The 24511-nt window shown below is 42.9% G+C and overlaps 1 long non-coding RNA gene across 1 annotated transcript in view; it reads left to right on the forward strand.

Moving 5' to 3' along the window:
- Positions 1 to 24102, forward strand: part of LOC144695904 (uncharacterized) — a 256729-nt gene extending 232627 nt beyond the window's left edge. Inside the window, exon 3 of the long non-coding RNA XR_013580028.1 lies at positions 23720 to 24102. This is a non-coding gene — a long non-coding RNA (uncharacterized LOC144695904). The remainder of the gene's footprint in view (positions 1 to 23719) is intronic.
- Positions 24103 to 24511: the final 409 nt, after the last annotated feature.

The following is a 24511-nucleotide window of genomic DNA, read 5'->3' on the forward strand; positions in this document are numbered from 1 at the left end:
AGAGTGTTACCAACTGAGTCATGGGCTGAGTAACTTGAGCCATGATATGGTAGGTGTAGCATGCCTGGGAGCAACAGTTGATTTTGGACCTATGGGGAGAATTTCCCCCCTGTCGGGGCGGTTGTGCAGGGGTAGGTGGGGGGTGGGGCGAGGAGGAGGGAGGCGGGAGTGGTGCGAACCCGATCAACACCCCTGATTGGGTCTATGCCGCCATTTTACTTGGGTGGGCCAATTAAGGCCCGCCCAACGTGACAGCCCGGAAGCGCTGAGCGCTCCCTGTGCGGGTGGTGGTTCCCTGAGTCGGGGCCTGCGCTCTTTCGGGCATTCGTGCAAAAGAGCACAGAAATGCACAGAGCTGCCTCAAGGAGATTAGTTTAAGGTTTAAAAATTTAAATAAAGAAAAGAAAATATTTTAAGACATGTCCCCCTCATGTGACAGCGTCACCTGAGCTGGGACATGTCAAGGAACGTTAATGAAAAAATGTATTTAATTTATAAACCCTTCATGAAACCTCATCCCGCCTGTGGATGAGGTTCCATGAAAAATGCGAAGGCCGCCTGGGCTCTTTGCCTGCCCGACAACCTTAAGGCTGGACGGGCAGCTCAGTTAATAACTTTAATTGATATATTTAAATTGCCTTAATAGGCCTTTGACAGTTTGGCGGGTGAGCAGCCGACTCGGTTGCGTCTCCCGCCGAACTGAAAATCTAAATGACGCGCGGTGATGTCGGGACGCACGCCCAATGTCACCCCGCGTCATTCTGCGCCTCGGCGAGCGGGCCCCGCCCCCTGCTTGCCGACCCGAAAATTCTGACCAAGATTCCCAAAGCTCTCCACCAGTTAGATTTTCCTCACATCATGCCTGTGTCTATTGCGGACTAATTGATAGAGGTTGATTGCGATGATTCATCAATAATTCCATTACCATATTTTGCGACTAGCAGGATGGCGTAAGGTAAACTGAATGGACCTTGGCCATTTCTGGTCCAGCAATTCATATGGCTCCGATCAGCAGCAGCTTCGCATATTACAGAAAATATAAATGTGACATTAATCACCATCTGAAAACGTACTTTCAGTTTTAGTTGTTAAGAACTTGGGCCTCACCAGGCGAAAGATAGGAGCTTACTCCAATGCGATACCTCATCCATTGGAATTATCTGAAAGTCATGTTAATAGAATGTTTTGAAGAGTGGCAGTGGCATGGAAAGCCTGATTAAATTGATGGAAGTAATGACTTTGTCTACAGTACTATATTCAGCTGGAGTTTGAGAGCACTATTATTAAGTGTCCTTTGATGTTTTGAAAAGGCACGTAGAGCACACATTAGCATGAGAATTGCATTTGATTCTTTTCATTCAAATCTCATATTTAAGTGCAAGGGATAACTATTCAGGAGCTCAAATTCACTGTCATGAACCTGGAACATAATGTACCAATAACCCCATAGACCTTAAAAAATGACGAGAAGCAAGGATTTATTTTGATAGATGTTTCTTAGCATGCAAAATAAAGACTTTTCTTTGAACACATTTTAAGACAGAATTTTTGCAGTTACTGTATTTGAAATTTGGCACAGGAATCTAAAGCTTTATGCAATGTGGCAGTCAAAAGGTACCTAGCATGAGGTTTACTCCCTGTTCCTTCTTTCCTGATGAGACTATTGAATAAATGTCTCATGGGGAGTGGCTGCCCCAGTGGCCAAGTTTGTGAATCTCGACATTGAGAGTCTGCAAAGTAGAAAATCATCGTGGGCAACAGCACAAAATGGGCATATTGTGTTTGCTGCCCATTTACGGCCAAACATTATTTTGTTCCATTGACTTCAGTGGATCACTTAAGGTCATGTATCAGGCAGTTGGTGTGATACCACTCATTCAACAGCTTATGATGAATTTCTACCCTAGTGTGTTATTCAACCATGCAGTACCGTGGCTGTGTGAGATCCTATTCTTGTCTTTATTTCCAGCATGTACAGCAATCGAGAGAATGAACCATGAATAATGTTTCTTGTACTCCCAAACTCGAGGTGAAGAATCCAATGTTGGCTGAGACCAACAAATTCAATGCAGCCCAAGGATCAAACTCCAGCCTTTATTGTCTGTATGGCTGAGCTGCTCACTGAAGAAACTCGTTGCACCTTTGGGAGTGCTCTAAAGTAGCACTTAAAGGAGCATTGTTGACTTTTTGAGAATTTTTCAGGCAGCTTAATTCCTGGAACATCTTACTTGGAAAACACTTTTTTCTTTTAAACGGCTGTTGTATTTATCATTTATGTGCTTGTCACAACTGACTGAACACTTGCTACAGTACAAGCTTTTCCAATTTGGGCCATTTATAATTTTTAATGCATTTTGAAAAATTGTACTGCTATTGGGTGCAGACCTGATCAGTCATCTAATGTCATCATTATGCTATCAGTCATTAATTATGAATCTTTATTCACAAATACCCAGTACGATGTTATCAATCTTTCAACCAGAATAACACTGCCCCTTCAATAAGCAAGGTGATGTTGACTAATTTAGTCAGAATGTGGGATCATATATCAATTCCTTTAACATCCTTCAAGGTCCTTCTTTCACTTTCTGTCTAATGGCCACATGCCTCACAAAAAACATTAAAAATATAAATTAATGGACTTTTTAATTTCAAAACCTACTTCCACACTGTTCTTTTTACCTCATTAGGGCCATAGTGAATTTTCAATTCATTAAATTATGAGCATTTCAATAAATGGGAGCACAAAGTGACAGAATGTATCCATTTAAGATGCATTATGTCAAGAAGAGGCAGTTTATGGTGGCTTCTTGTCAATCATGCTGATTGTGAGAAGAAATTCCTGGCAAGTATAGTAGATAAAACAAGACAAGTCCAAGGAGCTGGGGTAGGCTGTACAATACTATGAAGTTAGTCACTGAGTAGAATTATGTTGTGTGAAGATACAGTGGCGGAGAAGTGATTTCTTTTTTCCTTGGGGTTGCTTTCATATTTTCAAACATGGTTTGCTTTCCAAATCCTTGTGCAATAAAATTAGTAATTCTATTATCAGGTCTTTGATTAAAAAGCATGAACTGTAATTGAAATTCACTTTTATTCAATTGGAATCATTTTTCTGCATGAATGTACCCCATGTGTGTCAACAAATCACATTCTAATATGATGGGTCATTCCAGTTATGAGTGTCAATAATGAAAAGAGTGAGTAATTAATTATCTATCAGTTTAGACATAGTAACAAAAGATATTTATATAGATTTATTTGTACAACATGAGAGAGGGAAGTAACAATGCATTCATCCTCTCCCGGTAACCAAACCAGCTGTGATTTTGCTTCGGGGCAAGGTGAGAAGGCAAGCTTTATTCTGAACCACACTCTCGTTGTCTAGTCAACTGAACTACCTGGCCCCTTAACAATACATTATCTGGCTTTAACTGATCGCCATGTTCTTAAGTTAGTATTGGTGAAAAATCTCAAAAATCTGGCCAACTTTGCCTCAGATCAGTAATCTTCAATTCTATGCAATAAGCAAAGGATTCACCATTTAGGAGTTTTAACCTACATTTTTAGTGGTATTTTGTAACCAGTTATAACGTAATATTAGAAGTATTTCACAAAGAGATTCAAAGGTGACCAGTGGTAAACATCTCTTATTCTTTGCATAAGGAATATTGCAGAAGTTGGAAATCTGAAATAGAAACAAAAAATTCTGGAAAAACTCAGCAGGTCTGACAGCATAGTGGAGAGAGAAACAGAGTTAATGTTTTTGAGTCTGTATGACCGTTCAGATCTCTGAAGAAAGGTCACACGGACTCGAAACGCTAACTTTGTTTCTCTCTCCACAGATGCTGTCAGGCCTGCTGAGTTTTTCCAGCATTTTCTGTTTCTAGTTATTATTCTTTGCATTTTGGGGGAACTTAACCTGCTTGCTGGACCCCCAAAGCATAGGCACCCATATCTATTAAATACATCATAAATCATTAGAGAATAGACAACCCTGTCTACACTTCAGAGGTAGAATCTTCGGCTCGGTGAGCGGAGGCGGAGCCTGCTCGCCGAGGCATAAAATGATGCGCGATGACGTCGGGCGTGCGTCCCGACATCACCGCGCATCATTGAGATTTTCAATTTGGCGGGTGCGCAGCCAACTCGGCTGCGCGCCCACCAAACTGTCAAAGGCCTATTAAGGCCATTTAACAATCAATTAAATCATTGACCTGAGCTGCCCGTCCAACCTTAAGGTTGGCGGGCAGGCGAAGAGCCCAGTTAGCCTTCGCATATATCATGGAACCTCATCCATGGGCGGGATGAGGTTTCATGAACGTTTTTAAAGTGATGGAAAATTTTTTATTAACATTAATGGACATATCCCAGCTCATGTGACAGTTTTGCATGAGGGGACTTGTCCTTAAAATGTCTTTCTCCCTTTATTCAATGTTTTATACATGAAACTAATCTTCCTGAGGCACAGAGGTGCCTCAGGGAGATTTCTGCACTCTTTCACGTGCATGCGCAAAAGAACGCAGGCCCCGACTTAGCCTACTTCCCCCCCACCCCCCCAAACCTGCACAGGGAGTGCTCAGTGCTTCCGGGCATGTGTCACGCTGGGTGTGTCTTAATTGGCCCACCCACGTAAAATGGCAGCGCCCAGCTGATCGGGCTGCACGCCCACCCCTGCACAACTCCCCCCCCTCCCCCCCAACGGGGAGAAAATTCTCCCACAGGAGTCAAATATCACCCATTTGTCACACACTGCCTGGACTTCTAACTTACCCCTGGAGATAACAATGGATGGACCTATTGCATCTATTGGAATGGATTGCAGATTCAGATACATAGTGGTGTGGCAGGTTAATACTGTCATTATATTTTAATAAATGGGCATAAAAATCTAAACCAGCCATGTCTCAATTAGAATTGTGATGAAAGATCACCAACCTGAAACATTGGCCTGGGTTTTGAGGTGGTAATGACTGGGAAACTCTCAGCACTCGTTATTCCACAGAAACTGACACAACGTCAGGAGTTTGGACGAGCACAGAATAATGTGGAAATGCACAAGTTACCGTCAGTGAGTCTATGCTGCTCCATGGGGTGCGCATCGAGGTTCTTAGCTACTACAATCTCCATTGTAGTCAGGAATTGATGAGATCTCTACTCCACTCTAATGCTGTTGGTCTCTTTGTAAAATGCTGGAAAAAGTTACGCCTTGCTGAATGAGATATAACTGGGTCTTTACATGTGAACATGTGAACCAAATTAGGAGTCAATTAAAGGCCAATTTAATGGCGTACTAGCTAAATTATTACTGTTAAACACCCTTACTAGCTCTGGAAAGATTTTTGCATTTATGAAATGTCAAATTTCTCAACAATTATGAAAAATTCCACATTTTGCAAAACATGAATTCTTTCTTTCAATTAAGTCCGTTTCTTTCTTAAAACTGCCATACATTTATTTCATTCTCTGAAAGTTTAAATTAAGTGTTTTTAACTTCTAAGTTTGCTTTAATACTTGAATTCTTCAATTTGATTGGCTTCTTATCTGCCTGCTAACATTACTGCCGAGACATTCCCTTGACTGGAACTAGTTTTAAACTGCCATTAGGAAAGTGAAAATTCTCATCAGAGATCACTCAATCTTTGTGGGAGCTTTCTTGAAGATCAGTGGTGAATGCCCTTCCTTTGCTGCAGAAATTCAGGCTATTAACTCTGTTTCTCTCTCCACGGATGCTGCCTGACCTGCTGAATAGTTCCAGCATCTTCCTTTCTTCTTTGAGATTTCCAGAATCTGCAGATCGTTGCTTTTGTGCCAGACATTGAACTAATTAACTTAAATGAATTAACCTGAGTCGCTTTATGATTTAAGTTTGTTTTGCTTTTTATCCATATTAATTGAAGAGATATAGGTCTGAAATTGGTCATTTATAGAGTGTCTGTTGTACATTTGTTAAATTAACAGAGTGTTTTTGAATTAACCATGGGAAAACTGATTGCTCTGACACAAACTTTAAATAGGTGCCTTCTAAAGCCACCCCTTTGATTTGTGTTCCCCTCAAAAACATCTATTCACTATTTATGAAATAAAGACCTTTATGGAGGATCCTGTGAACCAAACTAATTAGAAGACTGCTTAAGGAAAATCAAATACTGTGACTCAGCAAGGCGCAGGAACGCAATTACATTCCTCTTTCAAGCTAAACTAAATAAAACAAAACTATCTGTCAGCATACAAAATTGACAGTACCCACAACTGCATTTGAATTGGTCACTACTGATGGAAACCTGGTTCCTCAAACCTATGATTTGGGTGAGATTGCAAAGCAAAAGTCAGCTCTTGCTGGTTGAAACACTGGCAGCATTATTAATGTAGTTAGACAATGCTGTTTAAATAATGCTTGAAATTCAAATTTATTTGCCCCTAATATTTGATTGAAATCCCATAAAGAGGCCCTGTTAATTTGTTTAATATGAGTTTAAACTGTGACAGCTTGTCATGATCAGAAGACAGGAAGGAAAATATATGTATCATCCTGACTACTTTATAAACTTATTACTGTTTTAAAAATGGACAAATGGCTGGATGGATAAAATGGCCGCAGCTGACCACACGATGGTAATTGTGGAAACTTCTGACCAGTTTAAACGTGGACAAGGGCTAACCCATCAAACTCCTGGAATGTAACACTATTTGCATTGTATAAACTGTTGAATCATATCTCTTTAAACTGGATTTTTTTTTTAAATATGGAAGGACATGGCAGTATTTGTACATTTGGAGGCTATCCAAGAGTTTTTTTTAAAAAGGATCATAAGTTCACCTTGGAACTGACTACCATGAAATCACCTGAGCTATATGGTATTTGAGAAGGAGTTGTTTGTTTGTTTAGAACTGCAAATAACTTAATTAAAGAAAAGCTGGAAGACAAAAAGGCACTCGCATGGCAGAGGGAAGAAACCTTAAGTTTGAACCTGTGGCTTTGCCTTAGTCTTGTTGGGAAAAGGCTGAGAACAGAAGGCTACCCTGACTAGCTCTCTCTTCCTCTCTGCCTTGTGAAACCATGTGTGGTTCTCGACCTGTAGCCAGATCATCCTCATTTGAGTGTAGTTTGTCTGCATAATTTTGGACTTGCTAGCTGAGACAGGAAGAATTGGTCCAGCTGTACTCTCCCCCTGAAGCATCGTTGGTGAACTTCCAGATACCTATGGGTCTTCACCTGAGGGAACTTCAGACCGACGGCATTGAACCTCCGTGAACTTTCATTCTTTTTTCCTTTCTAAGAAAGTTCTTTTCCGTCCACTTGACTCTGCAGAAACTACCTGTGTGTCTTTTGTTTGCCTGTGTATGTATGTCTGTGTGTGTGCTGGAGAAGTTTAAAAGGTTAGTTAGTTAGTTACACTTCTGGATTACAATTATATGTCAACCAGTTCTTGAGACTTGTTTAAAAGGAGTTTTGTTTTATAATAAATTAATCATTCTGAGTTTTTTGAAAGAAACCTGGTCAGAGTTTTTCCTTTTTTTCTGGGTGCTAGAAGTATAGGTAAAAGATTGACCATTTTGTTGAGAAAATTAAACATTTAATTTAATGGTACAGCCTGTGGAGTAATGGAGCTTGATGATTTGCGCACTCCTCCCATCCTGGTTGTTACAAAACATTCTAGCCAAGCCAACACAAAGGGCTATTTAATGAGGTGTCTGCACCAACAAGCGCTGGACATCGGCCAAGCTATTGGGATCCTCATCTCTAATGTTGTGCTTAATGTTGTTCTTCAGTTACCTGCTCAAAACACAATAGGTTTTAACAAGTGTGCCTCGTTAGCTGAATAGCTCGACCCAAAACCACCCTGTCACATGACCAAGACTTGCTCTGTTTGAATTGCTTTAATTATACAGCTTTCAGATTCCATCTTCAGTTGTAGCTTAACCTCAGAAGAGAAAACCGGACTCCAGGCTAGCAGCCTGTCTCTGACCTCCATTTCTCTGAGTCCGATTTCCAGAAAGAATCCAGCATTTTACCTACAGAGTGAACTAATTCCCAGAATACAAGAATACTTTGCTGCCTCTCCAACTGACCCAACTTGCAACCAAGTTCCTAGGACCAAGGCTAGGAATTCTGCCAGATAAAGCCACCTAAAAGAACCTTCCTTAGACATTAATTCTAGACTCTGGACTTACATGAAACCATAATTCTTATTTTTATTATGGTCTTTGCCATGAACCCCTTTCTTTCCCTTATCCCTCTTTTATTGTATGAATGAAAAAAGGGCAAATGTTGCAAAACACCTTCCCGCGGTGGGGGGGGGGGGTGTGTGTGTGTGTGTGTGTGTGTAAAATAAACCAACCCTCTTTTATCTTATCTCGAGTTTGCTGTGTGCTTATTAATAGTGGATTGGATAACTTCAAAACTGAAGGATTGGGGAAAATACACCACCACTTATAAAGGGGGAAATCAAAAATCAAAACGCCTTCCTGTTTACAGAGGTGTAGTGAGTGGAGAAATCAGGGCTGTTTAAATTAATCCCCCTCCTGTCTGTAACACAGCTGCAGAAGAATCTCTGCACAATCTCTTAAATGCATGTTAGTTAACTGCATGCCTCCTTTAAGTGTGTTTCTATTGTTTTAAATATAATAATTCCAGACCATCTTTTATTTAAGGCTGTGCTTTTACATTTATTTTGTGTCCCTTTCAGCCCTCTTCATTTCTTCTCCATCTTTCAGCTGTCTCAACCAATTAACCTGCTTGAATGCTTCCACTGTTCTGCTTTTGGGCTATTGATTCTGGTTTTGTACTGAATTATTTACAGATGATACTGTACCTTAGCAAGCAACACCTCCATGAGTGAAGTAGAGTTGGGGTGGGAGCTTTTGACCTTTAAACTATAAGGTCCAAACAAAAAAAATAACTGAGATTCCGGATTAGTTGAGTATATTTGTGAACAGTCGCTAACAGCAGTAACTCAGAAACATAAAGCAGAATTTTATGTTCAGTAGGCAGCCACGCGCCCAACCTGAATTGGCATAAAATTGCGCGAGATGACGTCAGGTGAGTGTCCTGACGTCATTACGCACTCGTGCGATATTTTGCTTGGTGGGCACCATGGGCACACGTGGCAGTTGGAAGCCCGCCCGTTGACAATTAAGTGGACAATTAAGCCCATTAATGGTGCATTTTTTTTCCAGCATTTTTGTGCTTTCTGTTATTATTTGGAGATCTGTAGCTCCCTGAGGCAGCTGTCTGCCTTCAGGGAGCTCAGTGGAAGTGCTCGCCAGCACCCACGGTGATGTTGGCACCCGCCCTCTTCCTGTCCCCACCCTTGTGGGGCTGAGCTTTCCAGTGCGCTTTTGCGTGAAAGGGCCGTCAGGGGCCTGTTTCCCGACTGCTCCCGGGCCCAGCAATCGCGTGTGCCCGACAAGGGAAAAATTCAGGCCATGGCATTAAATCCATTGAGAGTATATTGTACCATATGGTGCAAGACTGTGTGTTACCACTTGACTGAAGATAGACTATCCAGCTGTTCTGTTGTATGGTTGAATCTTAACTCCTTGCAACCCATTGCCAGTAATGGAGAGTTTTGTGTATCTGAGCTCAGTCACTGCCCTTTGAAAACTGCAAAGCACCAGAGATATGAATTGGTGGTGCAATCAATGGTAGAATCTCTGACTGATCACTAACTATAGACTCAGTACAGTACTGAAGAATCTGGAAGATTAGGATACAGTTGATGGATAAATATGAAGAAGGGCCTTCTGCATATTTGCTCTCTGACTTGCAGAGTACCAACCCTACCACCATCCATCACAACTTCTAGTTAGGCTTCAAACATTTATCCTGGAAATTCACTCCTGCTGCCAATCTGTATAAAGGGAGTTTTTCTGACAATGCATCTAAATTTATCCTTCAATGTGCAGTGGGACCCGCTAGAGCGCAGTGAGTTAGTAGAAAAGTGGAGCTTGGTTGGGATACTTGAAAGGTCTTCAGTGTTTATGAAAGGGAAGGGTATTGAGGGGGTTGGAAATATTGAGTTGGTTAAAAGCAAGATAACAGACATTATAATAAATAGCTAGGAAGAATTTGAGAAGTTTGTTAAGCTACATGAGGTTAAGTGCCAGAACTTGATTGGATTATTCCATGAGTCCTGAATGAAATGAGAGCAGAAATAGCAGAGGGTCTGGGAATTGTAGGGGTGATTTTTACCCTCCCCTCCTGGTTTCCATTGAATGGGTGGCCAGTTAAAATCAGCCACGGTATCCACCAAGGTCCCATTACCCCCTTGTCTGGTGGAAAACCGAGATCAGATACAATGCTGGTTTTATACCCCAGCCTGATCTTATGCTTCATTGAACACAGTGGAGAGTAGTATTGGGTGGGCTGTAAAAGCAGAGTTCTACCTGATCCTGTGGCTTTTCTGCCTGAGGGCTAGGTTAAAATTACCTCACCACAATGTCACTATCCCATTTCTCAATGTTCTGGTCTTGGCCAGACAGAATAGAGTAAACTATAATGGGACAAAGGAGTAACCCTACAAACCCAGAAAAGATCTGCAAGACAGATATGTTTGAACATGACATGGAAAGAAAATGGGAAACCGATGAGCTGACCATGTTGTGGCTAATTTAAGTCATTTGTGAAATGGTCATCTCATGCTCTCAAATCCTTAAAGTACCCTGAGTTATATTTGCCACTCAAATTCCACCTTGGATTGACTTTGATTGACAGAGTAAACACAATTTCCTTACTACTTAATAGATGTGGTTGGACCAATTTATCTCTATTGGTGTCTCATATATGTAATGGGTTATCTTGATAGTCTGGGGCAGATCTCCATGCTGTAATTTATTTCCATGTTAACTATAGGACTGCCCTGTTACAAGGTTGGATCCATGATAAGACATGGTTTTAACAGAAAGTGTTTAAAGTGTAAGCAAATCAGGAGACTTATTTGATTTGCATCAAAGATTACGTAGATTATAGCCAGCCAATCACAAGTACATGGATAGAAATTGGCCAGAATTTTCTTTTCGGTGAGTGGGGGCTGGCCCGCACGCTGATACGTAAAATGACGCATGGTGACATCGGGCGTGCATCCCGACGTCACCGTGCATCATTTCGATCTTTCGTTTGGTGGGCGTGCACCGGAGTCAGCTCTGCGTCCGCTGAACTGTCAAAGGCCTGTTAAGGCCATTAATAAACTCATTACCCAAATTGACAGGTCTGCCCCTCCAACCTTAAGGTTGGCAGGCAGGCGAAGAACCCAGGCGGCCTTCGCATTTTTCATGAAACCTCATCCACTGAGCGCTACCGGGCATGCGTCACACTGGGCGGGCCTTAATTGGCCCACCCACGTTAAATGATGGCACACAGCTGACCGCGGCTACTTTGTTATAAAATGACACTATGCTTCACTTGAAACCAGTGTAAATCCTCAGGCTTGATACTGTTGCATTCATTTATTACATGGTACATGGTAAACCTAGGTTTATTGTCACACATCCACCCTGTAGTACACAGACTCATGTGGAGTCTTGAACAGTGATAGCAAGTTATTTGACTATGGGAGGCACCACAGTCAAACCTAAGCCCTCATCCCACATAAATTCATACACACAATACCATCCAGATACACACAGACTTCTACGGCAGGAATTCCCGGATAGCAATAAGAAGCAGAAATCCTGGACACTTTTCTCTCCTTGAGCCAGAGTGAGCATAACTATGGCGCTTCTATCACTATCCTGAATGAGAACAGCGCAAGTTGAACCTGGAGATCAAGTCTGGGAATGCCCAGACGTTTATGGTACAGGTGGTCACTTTGGGTGGAATTGTCCCAGATTTGCATTAAGTGCGGTAACGGGCGGGAAAAAGAACGTTTTACCCACTGGCAGCAATGGCGGCTTTTCACACCGTATGGTCCCATTCCCGCCTCATTAACAATGCATTCCTGGGAAACACGCCGAGACGCTGGCAGAGCGTCCTTTCATTCGCCCGCCCCACCGTCACCTCAGGCCTTCAGTAAACCAGGTGCCGTGTTTAAAGGTTGCCCCTGCAAAGAGCTGGCGCTCTTCAAGGGACAGGAAGCTGCTGCAAAGTCATGGCTGCCAAAGGGAGCAAACATGCTGCTCCCAGATTTACCCATGCCCCCCTCGAGTGCCTACTGGACGCTGTGGAGGCCTGCCGTGAAGTCCTCTACCCCTGGTCTGGGTGAAGACCAGCAAGCAAGGTAACAAACCCAGCATGGGAGGTGGTGGCAGCGGTGGCCAGCGACAAAGCCCTGCAAAAGACGACAGCTACCCAGTGCCGAAAGAGGACGAATGATCTTCTCCAATCCACCAGGTAAATCACTTGTCTCATCTCTCTCAACTCATACACTCACAAGCCCATCACACATCCATAGGGATCTCACTCACTGCCAGTTCAAGAGATATCACCATTCACTCTCTCACGCCTTTGTTGTCCTCATCCTGTCCATGGCACCACTCACCACGTATCATCTGGCCTGGCAGGCGTCCTGCATAAATTCTCTACACCTGTCTTCATGCAGGATAAGCTGGCACACACCAAAAGGGAGAGGTCACAGACTGGTGCAGAAATGCCTGAAATCAAGGTCCTCACTGACTTTGAAAATACAGCCATCTAGCTGGCCAGCGAAGATCTGGACCATTTGTGTGCTGACAGTGAGGCTGGCGGTGCTCAACCAAGTGAGGATCCAACAGTGCAACATCTATCAGGCAACCGTGCTGTGAGTGACGCGTCCTGTTTCACAGGCCACTGCCATGCGCTAATTATCACCCCTTGCTTTTGCAGACACATCTGGGAAGCAGCTCAGGGGGCCCACGACCCAGGTCCTCGACTCAAACCCTGAAGACAGCCCAGAAGAGGAATCTGCTGGAAACTGTCATTGAAATCCATCACAGCGCTCACCCACACCCTCCACCAGCGCAGAGTCACGCACCTTGGTGGGACCAAGCTTTAGAGTAACATTGGGGTCACAATCTGGTGAGCACATTGCATTGTCTAATCCCCAGCAGGCGGCGGCAGAGACTTCCCAGGTTTCTGGCACTTGGAACACTGCTGGAGATCAGAAATCTGCTGAGTTCGAGTCAGTTGAGGAGCCTCTGGACTCGGTGATACCTCAGTTGCTGAAGCTGCAAAGGCAAACTCGGGAACATAAGGAAGGGATGTCCGCTGCACTCCTCTGATTGCAAGGCACAATGAAGGAGTCCATTCGTTGGCAGTGGATGCCCTCCATGTCCCCTTGGTGCTAAATCCTGCAGCAGGTGCAGATGTGACCAACCAGTTTCCTAGACATGTGCAGTCTTCGACGACACTGGTTCTCGGTCATCTGCAGGAATGAAAAGCGCCCTGTCTAGACCCTGGGTCTAGCTTGGCGCCGATCAGCGAAAACCCGCTGTGGCTTTTCAGCGGCGTGCACGGGAGCCCCAGCCGCCCCTTCTCCCTGAGGGCGCTGCTCCTCCCTCTGCCCAGTCAGGTGTCTCTGTTGCTCTCTTCTCCTTTGTCTCCACTCTCTGTAAGCCATGAAGAACACAGCTAGTTCACCAGGTTCCATGCTCCTGATGTACTCCTCCTGCAGGATGAAATAGAGAGACCCGTGAGTTATTATGGGTGTACTAAGTAAGGGTGTAGGCATCCCAAGGAGTGCTGGCCGCCACTTGAATAGCCAGAGTTTAGTGCACTGAATGGCTGCCTGAGGCCCCACCTACCTCCGCCCCACACCTCCTGATCAATTAGCGGCAGCTTTGCCAACTGAACTGCACGCTGTGCTCTCAGCTCAGGAGCAGGCATTCTCGTAACCTGCACTGCAAGGCTGCATTGTTAGCTTGAACTATGGGGAAGACTGGTCCAAACCAGAATGATGACATTGCAAGGGGCTGTGAGCGCCTCCACCAGTGCCTGTTTCACAGCCAGCTTTCGCAAGGAGATTGTACCATGTGCCCAGTCATCCAATTGTTTTGCAATTCACTAAAATGCTCATTCAGTTTGCAGTTTATGCCCAAGGGGTGAAAAGCTCTGGAGCACTTGGTGGCACTTTCATGCCTCTGTATTGCTTGAGTGGGCAGATAAACTAGAGGCTCGACTCCACACATGTCAATGTGGCTGCGCTTGTACTGTCTCAGCTGTGGAGGAATAATCACTTAATTACAAGGTTTCCCTGATGCATGGCTGCATCCCCCCCCCACCCCCCACAAACCCCCTCATGTGCTTGTGCACTACCATCAACTGCAGTGCAGCCATTGCCCCCCAGAATGCCTCTCAACCTCAGTGAAGCCCTTTGCCCCTCCCCCAGCTCACCCCAACTGCAGTCCACCCCTTTCCCCCCAAACTCGCCCAAACCGCAGGTAGCCCTTGCCCCTGCAGCGCACTGTCAGCCAGACAAGGAAAAGCAACTTGATCCAGTGTGGGGGGATGATTCCAGCGAGCAGGAATTACACGCAAATGTATTAAAATGAAGTTCCCGACATGCGGCAGCGGGAAACGCGGCCCGCCATTGACGGGCAGAGTGGACAATTGCAAACTGGTTTCACGATGGCGTGAAAGCTATTTTTGGCCCTCCTGCCATATTGTTGGCTCACACCCGCCATGATGCCTGACGCCAATGGGCACAGAAATTTCCGCCCAGTAAATTGATTAGACGATCAGATGCAGGGTACAAGAAAAGTTCTGATGAAAATTTTGGAGCGCTGAAGTTGAAACCAAGCCGTTTGCCACAGTTCCTTATTTGGATTTGAACCTTAGTTTTACTGCATTTTCGAAAAACAGTTATTGAGATCATTTGTTTTCTTTATCTTATTGCCATGGTTCTGGGATTGTCGGCCTGTGGTGCAAAAATCACTTAACATGGATGAATGCTTCATTACATCTATTTAATTATCAATCATAGCAGTATGAGACAACCACAGGTATAGCATGAGATGATTAACAAATACATCAATGTGTTACATATATAGCTCCACATTCTTAACTATTGGCCCATACCCTCTCCAAATACTAAACCTTCACATGCAGATTTTATTTTTGAAAACCACCTCCACTTCCCTGCAACTGAGAGAGATTTTTCACAGCACCACAAGCCCCGTCATGGCACATTGACTGTAAGTCCCTCAAAGTAACATGGTCCATTGAACAGGTCCCATAATGCAGCATGCAGCCCATGGCAGCTCTTTGGTCATATCTTTGTTTTATGAATAAAGTATACTTGAAAAAAAATGTAAAATTACATTGCATAACTGTTCAAATTGGATATTACCGGAAGTGCAATTCAAGTTCTTTCTGTACAGCATGTTGCAATCTGAGGCACCGCAATACAATTGTAGTTACACGTGATATTTACAATACACGTTCTGTGACATACACACTGCCCAGGGGGTTTTTGCGCAGTTACCGGCTTGTCGGAATACTGAGGCAGGTAGACCTTAGACAGTGTTCGTTCCCCCCTTGGGCCTTTGCAGCTGCTTTAGTGAGTCCCTCAGCAAGTAATTGTGGATCTTGGAATGCACCAGCCTGCAACATTCGTATCCCCCATCACATGCAAATCCAACAAATCTCCAACATGGTTCTACTTCAGTTGTTGAGGCTGTAAGCTTTGGGTATTCTGCCTCTCCACATTTAACACACTGATTAATAACTTGTGACCAAGCTTTGCTCACTTGCCTCAGCATCTCCTCCTTTAGTTTGGTGCCAATTTGTTTGCCTGATTATGCTTCTATGAATTACCTTGAGACAGTTTACTCCGTTAAAGGTGCTATATAAATGCAAATTACTATTGTTGGCAAAAATCCCCAGTAAGGTTTCATCATAATTTACTGGATAGCATTTCAAGTATCAATTCAGGATGGGTGTGCAGGTGCAACTAAAAATATTTCAGGACTATTGTACAGTGCCAAGGTTCTGGCTTTTATTGGCAAGTTAGTTGTCTGTCCTTTAGTTCAAGACCTGGAGCATTTTACAGAATGAGAAAAAATATATTTTTTAAAAATAAGGCAAAAGAAATTCATAAGAATTCTATTGCTCAAGTTCCATACATGGATTGTTTATATGTCTGACATACATCAAAAAGATTGGGAAGAGAATCTGAACTGGAATTTAAACAGAGATAAAGAGGTCTTAGCTTCTGCAATCACAGCTGTAATAGATTTGAAATTATTATCCAAGTTGAAGAAACCAAAGGGTGCAATTGATTTCTTGTCAGATTGGGAATTCCAATGATGGATTTTTTTAAAAATTCACTCACAGGATGTGGGCTTCACTGGCTGGGCGAGCATTTATTGCCCATCCCTAGTTGCCCTAGAGAAGGTGGTGGTGAGCTGCCTTCTTGAACAGGATTAGGACAGTAGACTGTTATCAATGACTACAAAAGCTGATCAATTATTACAAGTTTTTACATTTCATTAATAGAGATTTTATTACTCACATGTTCTAAAAATAATATTAAAGTCCATTAAACTACACTTTTTCAGGTGTTTTGTTTCCTTACATTGTCCCAAATCTTCCGAGGAGCAGCAGTCAGTGCCACACCACTCCTACTTTTCCGCTGGAGCTCCGCATTTCTGGCAGAGTCTTCCGATCCCGGCTTCTTCAGAAGTGGGGAGGGTACCTTCAATCCTACTGCTTCCACATTGCGCTGGATCATCTGGCGAAGACAAGCCAGGTCTCCTTTTTGAGGCACTAGCTGCCATATTCTGGTAGGTGTTCACTAATGCACTGAAAAGCTGGGACATTTAAACAGCTTTTCAGTGCGTTAGTGTCTGAATGAATGAGTGCGTGAATGGGTGAATGTGTAGGTAGGTAAGGGGGTAGGGTGGGTGAGGTAAATGAGTAACGGAATAAATGAGTAATAGGGTTGCAACTGGCTGGGATGGTGAGGTCAGATCAGGTCAGGTTGGGGGGAATTGAGGGGTTGGGTGGGGAGTCGGTGGGGGGGTTAGGGGGAGTCAGCAGGTGGGGGCTTGTCTGGTCGGGTCAGGGGAAGTCAGAGAGTTGGGGATAAGTCGGGTGGTGAGGCCAGGACTGGTCGGGGGAAGTTGGGGGCAGGGGAGTTGGGAGGTGAGGTTGGTTCAGGCCGGGGCAGAGTCAGGTGGTGAGGTTTGGTCAGGTCGGGTTGGGGGGAGTCAGGTCGTGAGGTTGGGTCACATCGGGTCGGGTGGGGAGTTGGGGGGGTCGGGTGGGGGGGAGTCGGGTGCTGGGGATCATCAAATCGGGTCTTTGAGGGGTTGGGGATCTGAGGGGTGGGTTGAAGGGGAGTCAGTTGTATAGTTAGCCAGGAATTAGACTAGAAATTTTCAATCTAGCATTTCCTGGGTAAGTAAGTTGGAACTGTCTGAAGTCTCTGACTCTAACTCAGGATCAGAGACTTTTTTGGAGTGTCCTGGGGAGCAAGAGAATTGTCCATAAGTTCAGACTTCCCAGGCAATTCCCATGGTGCAATGCGTTTGGACTGCAGAAGGGACAATGGTGCATCTTAGGCGGGGGGTGGGGTTGTGGTGGTGGTGGTGGGGTTACATCTCCTCTCCAGTGATCTGGAGACCAGAAGATCTGGGCCATTGCACTCTTTATTGTTGAAGAGAGAAACAAGTTGCTGAAGCTTTTTGTCTTGCGCTCATCAGGTCAAATAAAAATTTCTATGACTCGATCATGCCGAATTTGAAATAGTCACAACAATCAAACAATCGTTTGATATTCAACATTCTTGCATCTGTCTTTATGATTACAAGGCAGAAAGCATCAGCAACATGTCTCTTTTGTCAGCAATATTCAAGTTCTGTACCACCAAGCGACTAATTGTGTTTTTTTGTTCATTTGTCTTTTGCACATACTTGTTATTGTCTTGAGCTCTCCACATACCACGCAATGTGTTCTGTGTGTGAGAGCCTGTGCGAAGATGGCCAGATGTCAGATGTCTGCCGATGCTGCCAAGCGTTCAGTACTAGAAAGGCCCTCGGGAGCTCCTCCTCACTGCTGCTTGGCGCTGATCCTTTGCCTACTTGCAGTTAAGATCTGTGAAACCTCTGCCTGACAACAGGATGTGTTGCCAGTGTTATTCCAAGATTCATCGTTATTTCAAAGTCTTCCTACACAACTTTTACTATAACAATAATTTATTTCTCTTGTACCAACTGAACCTCAGTGATAATTAGTAAAAGGGCTCAAATCTTGCTAAGATTAACATCTGACAATGTGAGATACTTATTAGTAACAATGAACATTGACTTCAGTCCAAAAGGAAATAGGGAAGAAGAAAATATAAAATGCCAGAGTACTCCACTGTTCCCTGAAGGCATCTTAATCATTGAATCTCATCCACAAGCCCCTCACTGTATCCCATTATCCTGACTGTTCTGAAGGCAGTGAAAATGGTTCCACAAGTGCCACAGACCCTCCAATATTTCCTCCAAGGAACCAGTCTTTTTATGACCCATAGAAGATGTTTTAAATTGTTTTTGGGAGCCTAGATAGAAGGTGTTGGCAGATTATTTAACTGTGGGAGTGATCACAATACCTGCAGATGTGCATTTCGAATAGAATGGCAGAAGAACCTTCAGGGACTAAATGGCCTACTCCTATTTTACTGGTGGCAATCAGGAGCAGAAACCTCAGTTCGTTTTCCTGGTCTGTATGACTCAGGACCAGAGCAAACAGAGCATTGAGCTGTTCAGAAGGGGGCAGATTAATAAATCTTGTATAATTTTCAGTGTTGAGTGGAAGCCACCCACAGGGGAAGCTAAGTTGTTTTAAATTAGCATGGCAGAGTGAGAATGATATGCAGTCAGCTGAGTATCTGTTGGCAACTTTGGATAACCAGGCTGTATCTCTGAAACTTTATCAAAGGATTTTGAAACTGTAGGCAGCCAGTTGATCCTGAGCACACTACTGCACATTACCTGGGTGAACTAAAATTGTCAGTTCAACGAAAGCTCATTATTGAAGCAGATTCAAAGAGCCAACTGGTCTCCTTCTGTGCTGTGTCATTCTATGGCTCTATTGCCTGCAATTTTATACCATGAGGTAAGATTTCCTCTGGTTGCCATGTGTACTAATGTTGTATATGTTCCTCCATTCAATTTGAATAGCAAAATTGTAAACATGATCTTTCAAAACTGATTTGCCGTTGAGTTACAAAGAGCGAAAAGAGGAAACCTGTTTACTATTTCTAGTAAATATATTTATAATGGCATTTCACAGAGCGATAGGAATCCTTACCCATTTCCTTCTTTCATTTTTCATACAGATAATGCCACATTGCTTTCCAATTACTGAAAATGTTCCTTTGAAAAATTGTGCACGGCGTATAAGCATTCTGAATCCACATCACACACAATAAATTAATGAGAATTCACACTTCTTTATTGCTGCATTGCAACCAAATTGCAGAAGAGTGCAATGATTAATTTTTTAAGCCTCTTTTGTCTAATAACCTAATTAAATTGAAATAGTTTTTTATAAGCATATGGCATGTGTATTGGATACTTGTGGGAAATGATTTATATCTGATTTGTGGTGCTGCCATAACTAACTTGTGATTAAATCTCTGACAGGCCTTCATACTGGATCCTTTCCTTATGCACAACCAACAAAACCAAAGATCATTTAAAATAAACTTAGAATTAATTTTTCATCCTTTACCTTCTAAATCTTATCACAGAATCATAGAATTGCACAACACAGAAGGAAGCTATTCAGTCCATGGTACCATGCCGGCTCTTTGAAAGAACTATCCAATTAGTCTCACTCCCCTGCACTTTCCCCATAGCCCTGCAAATTTTTCCCCTTCATGTATTTATCCAATTTCATTTAGAAAGTGATTGAATCTGCTTCCACCATCCTTTCAGGCAGTTCATTCCAGATCATACCAACTCGCTGGGTTAAAGAAAAAAATCTCCTCTTGTCACCTCTGGTTCCTTTGCCAATTACCTCAAATCTGTCTCATCTGATTATCAGCCCTTCTGCCGCTGGAAACAGTTTCTCCTTATTTACTCTATCAAAACCTTTAATGATTCTGCAGCTAATGTTTTCCTTTTTTGCGAGACTTTATATTTCATGCTGCAGCTTGAACAACTTTTTAAAACAAAGCAATTCATAGTAAGCCTGCAATTATCATCAATGTTGGATATGTTAACCTCAGCTAATAATGATTGTCAACATTTAATTTTATAGTCTCAGAAACGATTATCATGGCAGTAAAGTAGTTGAGCTATCTCATAAGATGTGCCGAGCCATAGACGAGTAGGTTCAGATCTTTAATTTTCCGTGCACAGTATTCACATCCTTTCTGCTCAGACCATTCCTGACAAGCAAAAATCTATATCTAACTAAATTGTGTGCCACATTACTTTATAACGCTAGAAAGTCCTGCGATTTAACCTTTCAATCTTTTTACAGAGAGAATCATCAACTAAATCATTCTTCCTTTGTAGCTGGAGCTCTATCATTTCTTACAATTAACTGTTAAGTGTTTTACCCCTAATTAAATCGATTCCATTTGAATGGCTACCTGAGAAGGAAATATATCTTTTAAATGAACTGGTAAAATGCTCACATCCATTGGAATCATTCTGTTCAGATAACTGCACGTTACTGTAAGAGCGACCAGTACAACATTGCAGCATGTTTGCAACCCAATCAATAATCCAGTTATACTCTGCATTGTGTTCTCCAGCGAGTTCACTTAACATAATAGCCTGTAAACGATTTTCTACAGTCCTACTCATATCTGGAGTGTTTTACTTGTAAACCATAACCCAGTAAACACTGGTAGAAGTATGACTTTACTATAAGGGAACAAAAAACTTATTGGAATTTGACCAGGAAACATTTAGGTTGGCATGAGGATTGAGCAAATTAAAAGTTTGGTGACTGGTAGGTTTGACAGACACAGTGTGGACCCTATGCGTTCAATATTAAGGTGTCAGACTGAGTACTTGGAAGTCAAAACCTTCCAGCTCAAACTCAATTGACCTTTGCACTTGAACTTTCCACACATGCTAAATGCTGTCAATGCTAGCCTGATCATTTTAGAAAGAAAGAAAATTGTCTGTCAGTAGATTTTAGGGAAGGCTCCACAACATTCCAGGCTACTTCCAATCACATTGACCAAACAATGTGCAGCTTTGAAAAGTCCCACTCTCTTAATGTGCAATCTTTTGTCACGCAACAGTTTATTATGAATAGTCATTTGGTAATACAGAACTTGAGTTTTGCTGAAAAAAGAGACATGTCAAAGATTTTCGTCTTGCACTCATCAAACACTTCACAAGAATATCAATATAAGGGGAAAACAACAATTCATAATGTATGTGAAGAGAGTGCTGATTGGTTGGCAAGTGGACTCTGGTAGAAGCATTGCCATGGAGAATACACCAGTGATGGTGGCTGACAGTTAACTGCCAAGCATTGTTTGCAATTTAAACCAGGCAGCTTGACCCTGATTTGTCAAGGCATTGCCCTGAAGAATGAGTCAGTGAATGGTTGTCGCTTATTTTGTTTAGCTGAGCAGGTGCAATATGTGTACATGTTCTTTCTGTCTGCAGAGAACAGGGCCCCGTGTATTAATATATGTAGCTTCCAGTATACCCAAATGCGCCACACTGTGAGCCTGACTGACAATCTTAAATTGGTTGTCAGTGTAATTCTTAGCACACTGAGGATTATTTAGCAAATGTTGTCCAATTGCAGAATCACACCTAATATTGGACGCTGTGTTTTGAGTTTTGCAAGCACAGGCTGGTTGGGTACGGTCTGAACCTTGCCCGTTGTGAACAGCAGCTGGGACATGCTGTTGGATACGAGCCACCAGTCTTTGGGATGTACAGCCTACATACCTAGCATCACACTGGAACTGACATTCATATGCCATATTACTCTGATAGGCAGAACATCCTTTTGGCTTGACAGTAGCATCCTGTTAGTGGCAAATACCATTCCTGTTGCTACTGCATGGTGGCAGCGTGAAATAGCTTCACCTGTTGCTAAAATGTTTGAGATATCTTGCCCTTTCAGGGTAATCTGAGGTAGACTGGGCACTTTTCAGGGCCAAAAGTGACGGCCTTAGGCCCGTTCATGAGTTTGTGTGATATACTTTATACGAAATCTTATTTGACAGAATATATGAGAAGCTGGTTCATTTAATAGTGACTGACAGATTTAACCAGAAAAAGCAGTAAAGTCCAGATTAAGCCAGGTATTCTGCTCACTTGAAACCCCGGTGGTCTCTGTGAAGCTCTTGCAAAGAAATTGCTTCCAAAAGTGTCATACCTGAAAGCAATGTTTCACATTTTCATCCTATCCTTGTTGTCATTAAGAAGTTCTTGGGAATAAAAATGAAATTCAATAAGAAGTATTTAGAATCAGAACTGTGCATGCTGTTAAAACATGTTCCTTTATTCTCCTTCTAGATTCCCTCTACTGGTACATGGGTATGGCCACCTTAAGTGGGCAAAATGCACAATGCAATTTTCGAAACACTACATTCCCCAGTGACTCAAAGATTTTCTAATCCAATTAAGGGCAGAACCTTAGCACTTTACCCCCTGCCAAAATGGCAGGACCATTTGCAGATAGGGAACCCGTTGACAGCTGCAACAAGCTTTGCTGAGGCCCTTTAATGGAGCCATGGCATGAGCATCCTGCTTCTGGGATCCCCAGCCCATCAGAGAGGGCAGGTGGGATGAGGTGTTGACTCTTTCAGAGGAAGGATTTCTACATGAAGGAACGACAGCATGGTTTAAAATAGATCAATTGGACATGGAGTTTAGAAGCTACAGCAAGTGCAAGAATGGAGAGGTGACCTGGGAAGGCTACACTCAGGGTCTCGCACTCTTTACCTGGAGGCCCTGCCGTAGGATCTGAGAGATTGCAGTGATGTGTGCTCTCCCAAGGTCAAGGAGAAGAGATCCGCCTCTCCAGCCAAGCAGGTGTGCATGCAAGTTATCGAGGGAGTCAACAGCAGGAGTGCCTCCAGCCTGGGGACAGGATACCTAGAGGATCCAGGACCTCAGGAGGACAGGAAAAACATGTGGCATAATGCTTTCAGGTGCCTAACCTCACACCTGTACTTTCCTAGCACTTATTGCACAGCTCAGAATAACAGACCTTGCAGCTCCACTCATTTCTGTCTCTCCAGGTACCTCATATCCCCATTTGAACAACCGACACTCACATTTACCATCATCCTATTTTCCTCTCACACCCATACCTCATAATTAGCCTTCACAAATGTTATAATTCCCTGAAGCCCACCCAAGCTATTGCTAATACTCATACCTTGCTGCTTTCACTCCTTGCAAGAGAAGAGAGCACACAACCTCAGGAAGAAGCAGAGACTCGGGATGAAGACGTAGGTCTTAAGGAGTTTCTTAAAGGACGAGAGAGAGAAAGAGAGGCAGAGAGGTTTAGGGAGGGAGTTCCAGAGCTTAGGACCTCAGCAGCTGAAGCATGGCCACCAATAGGTGAATGATTAAATTCGAGGGTGCTCAAGAGGCCAGAATTAGAGGAGAGCAGATATCTTGGAAGGTTGTGGGGCTGGAGCAGATATCTCAGAGGGTTATATGGATTGTGTACTTAACATAAATGATTGCTAATGCTAATACTGTGATTGAGTGCCTCCAGGAGCTGAATTAGAATTAATACTATTTACCGCATTTAATAAAGATCCATAATAAATAAATAAATAAGATGTGTAATGACCAGAGGCCCCCATTCTCATTACAGTCTGTGGCTTTTCAAAGGATCAACAATGAAGACGTAGGGAGTGAAGTTGGTCTATGACAGCAGCACGAAATGGGCTCCTAGTGAATCTGCAGCCTGTTATACACGGTGCCAGTTTTTATTTTTCATTTAATTGCAAAATATTGCCAAGATTTTTAATTTCAAACCGAGCAAAAGTGAGCGCGTCCAGGAAATGAGTCTTCAAAAAGAGTTTGAACCAGCATTCTGGAAACTTCAGCGGATAAAAAGATCAGACACGGTGAAAAATTGGCTGATTTCCAACATCTGCTCTGGTGATTGCTGAAAGTACAATAAGACTCAAGAAAATATGTGGTCTCGAAGGACATAACTTGATTACTATTGGCCAATTATTGCCAAATCCAATAAAATTTATGCTCTGAACGGCTTTGTTTGAAAATAGTCAGTTATTGTTAAATTCATGATGGTCTTTTTGCTTTAATGCTTGATTCATGTCCTACAGGAATCCCATTCAGTGTTCTTTAATTAAGGGGAGCCAGCAGGTGATGGTTAACTCTAAATTTGAATTTTTAGGGAAAGTAATAGAGTTACAGATGATTGCATTGTTTAAGAAGAGGACTGCAGTCAGTGGAAGAAATGTTGTAAAGCTTTGTCTCTGATATTTCAAGAGGCACCGATAAGGATATTCTCCTTGTCCTCTCATCATTAATGCAACGCCTTAATGCCACGTGATAAAATTGGGTCTGAAACAGGTCAGCCTCATTCTAGTTTATCTGGTTCCTACACCACCTCAATGATACATTTAAATCCCAACCT

This window comes from Cetorhinus maximus, chromosome 21, assembly GCF_964194155.1.
Source record: "Cetorhinus maximus chromosome 21, sCetMax3.hap1.1, whole genome shotgun sequence".
Classification (NCBI taxonomy): Eukaryota; Metazoa; Chordata; class Chondrichthyes; order Lamniformes; family Cetorhinidae; genus Cetorhinus; species Cetorhinus maximus.